This window comes from Sceloporus undulatus, chromosome 1 (assembly GCF_019175285.1).
Source record: "Sceloporus undulatus isolate JIND9_A2432 ecotype Alabama chromosome 1, SceUnd_v1.1, whole genome shotgun sequence".
NCBI classification, from domain to species: Eukaryota; Metazoa; Chordata; class Lepidosauria; order Squamata; family Phrynosomatidae; genus Sceloporus; species Sceloporus undulatus.
Window position 1 is genome coordinate 268,008,213 of NC_056522.1, and position 3,183 is coordinate 268,011,395.

The window sequence follows — 3,183 nt, forward strand, 5'->3', positions numbered from 1 at the left end:
GAGAGCCTGCATCTCCTTTGCACTGAACAACCTTCTTTAAATTTTGCTTGCCTGGTTGGGTTGTAAATATAGAAGCCTAGGGTATAGGGTGTTTGCCCCCCCCCCAAATGTGTCCCTCCCATCTTAGCTTGGTGCAATTCCTTCAGCTGCTGCTATGGGTGGTATGACCTTTTCTCATTCCCACCCCCTTTCCATCTCTCTCCCTTTCCTTACTTTTTCCCTCCACCGAGTTGTGTGCCATGACCAATGAGATTCTCTAGAAGATCAAATGTCACTATAACAGGAGGACTTAATCGCCTGGTGGAGTTTGCAGACCCTGCAGCCTGTCCCATTCGGCAGAAAGCTCCTTGCTTCTCTGAGCTTCTCCCTCTCAGGTAAGAATGAGATTCAGTCAAGAGATCTATCGGTAAAAGGGAACAGAGAAGAAAAAGTATGTACAAACCTTTGTTTCTAAGACTAGGAAGGCATGTAAGGAAGATGGGTAGATATTTGTGGGCCTAGAATAACTGCACACATCCTCTTTTCCCATTACGATTTGACCCTTTTCCCTAATGTTCTGAAGAGGACTTGCAATAAAAAATAGGGATCCATTAAAACAAAAAATGGGAGGAAGTGAATCAAAACTAGGACCTTGAGTAAGATCTACATGGTTCCAGTGGTGATCACGAAAAGTATACATCATATACACATAATACTAGAATATTCTGTCCTGAAAATATTACTCCAAGTGTGGATTTCCTCACAAATCAAATTCAGTAGGAAAGGAATGCCAGACTTTGGGGAAGAGTTAATGAAAGCATTCCTTTTACATCAAGTGACACATTGACAATAAAAGGTAATGAATCTGTCTGCAGGGTGCAGAAGTATTAAAGTACTTGGATACAATGATTAATTTGTGTAATTTTATCAATAGCAGTGAAGAATTTAGTTACATAGATCCCATCACCTTCAAACAAGTGTCAAAGAAAGAGTTAATGGTGGCATGATGATTTTGGAGTGCAATTATTTTAGTTGTAGGCATACAAAAACAAGCCAGTGAGCTGAGCTCAGTAGAGAGATAAAGTTTTATTGAGTGATAATTATTTTTGACAACTTTTTGACCTCTATTTAAAACATTCTGGGTTGAAGGCTGTTTGACCCCAGACATGAACTACATGATATCATTAATGGTCAAGCCCACATGAATTATTCCCAAAGATGGATTTTAGGGACCCAGTGATTTTTTAAGTATATACTAAGAACATTGGCTTCCTTTAAAACGATGTATTTCTGTACTGGACTCTGGGAATATGGAGCATTATAGGGAAGCATGTTGCTCATATCCTCCGATTGTCCTAACTGGATTAACATAATCTGTGAGTCAGACTTTAGCATATATTTGATATGACAAGGATTAGTCAGGAGCTGATTCTTAATTTGTGCTGTTTGTCCAATTTCTACAAGCAGGACAGTCTTATTGGAAAATGGCAAGAAATTCAGTTTCTAACAGTGAAGTTGCTTAACTGGCTAATATACAGTTGCCATCTTGGAAAACTGTGGCCCTTTGGGAGGCATGGAAAGGTATTTGGTAGAGGAAAGCCCTGAGCATAAAAAGCTGCCAGGACTCAACATAGTGTCTTTCTTCTTCTCTTTAAGAAGAAACTTCTCAATAACATGTTTTATGGCCATGGGCATTTAGGCAAGTTTTAAATGTTGGGGATATATGTTGCTTTAACTGTTTTGTTGCAATTTATTGTTGGAAACCACTATGATCTACACAGGAATAGCGGTATATAAAATTATTATTATTATTATTATTATTATTATTATTATTATTATTAAATCTTCACAGAAGCTGGGGGACATTCCGATTAGCACTGGAGTAGCATAATATGTCTTCAGCCTGTGTGGTGATATTATTTCTAATTTTAAAAAAAGTGAGATGAGAATAAATCTAAAACTGTATTGGCTTACTGTGCTGATTGACTATGGCTGAGGTATGACACTCGACTAAGAGTCCATGTAGACATTGCAGTGCTTGTGTACAAGCCAGTTTAAATGGCTCTGTACAGCTGCAGTCTCCATAGGGCAAGCCATTTTGTGTATAGCAGCTCACTGTGGACTGGATAATTTTCTGTACACCACTGCAGAGGAGCTCATCATGAGGACTGCCACCATGTGGTAGCTGTAAGGTGTGCACCAGTCATTGTGGGCCAGAATACCTCTCTTATTTGTTTTAATAATAAATTGTGGAGAACCATCATAGTGTAGTGGTTTGAACGTTGGACTATGACTCTGGAGATCAGGGTTCAAATCTTCATTCGAGCATAAAAACCCACTGGGTGGCCTTAGGCAAGTCACATTTTCTCAGCCTCGGAGAATGGCAATGGCAAGCCCCATCTGAAGACCATTGCCAAGAAAACCCTAAGATAGTTTTGGCTTGGGGTTGCCATAAGTCATAAGTGACTTGGAGGCACACAACAACAAATGAAAATTTTTCCCCCACACTCAAATGCCCTCTTCCTATTCTGAAGTGCCAGAGCCAAGCTGAGTATGCTTACTAGATTAGCTGGTTCTACTTGAGGACATTTTGCACTTTTGCTTATCACATATGGTGCACTTCACCCGTAGCCATGCAACATGTTATTTCTGTTATTTTAGTTCAATACTCCTTGTATGAAAGGGAAAATCTGTGGCTTACAGAAGTTGAGTGATAAGATCAAGATACCAGCATTGATTTTGATGACAATAGGATTGACGTTGTATCACCTTATAACCACCAACAGCTAGTTTTACTGATGCATTTATTTGTGTGGAGACCAAGGGTTTAACCATCTGCAACTGTTTTCAAAACCTTCTCAAGTCAGATCCTTATCAGAAATTTCACAAGGCATTCCCAGAGAGGGTGCAGCTGTGTGAAAGGAGATCGGAGCTAGGCCGGGTTTCTTTCTGAGGGTTTCGTATTCTTAGTTAACTCTGTGCTTTGGAAACAAGCAGAACATAAGCGACCAGGGGCACAAATGCATGGCATTAAGAATGAACAACTTGGAAGCTATTTTTTTAAAATGACTCCAGCTGTTGAGTTCTTCATCCCAAATATAGAATCACATTGTAGTCCAGCTAAGTGGCTAAGAAGAATTTATGCGAGATAGCAAGAGAAAGAAAATAGAAAAGAGTACAAAGATACACACACACACACAAAGG

At 39.5% G+C, this 3,183-nt stretch overlaps 1 protein-coding gene across 42 annotated transcripts in view; it reads left to right on the forward strand.

Moving 5' to 3' along the window:
• The first annotated feature begins 234 nt into the window (after positions 1-234).
• TNNT3 (troponin T3, fast skeletal type) overlaps positions 235-3,183 on the forward strand; it is a 47,548-nt gene continuing 44,599 nt past the window's right edge. For 18 of the 42 annotated variants that reach the window (XM_042470729.1, XM_042470788.1, XM_042470806.1 and 15 more), the window contains exon 1: positions 235-374. The gene's annotated coding sequence lies outside the window, so the exon portion shown is untranslated. The remainder of the gene's footprint in view (positions 375-3,183) is intronic. The other 24 variants (XM_042470887.1, XM_042470913.1, XM_042470880.1 and 21 more) reach the window with 4 other exon arrangements.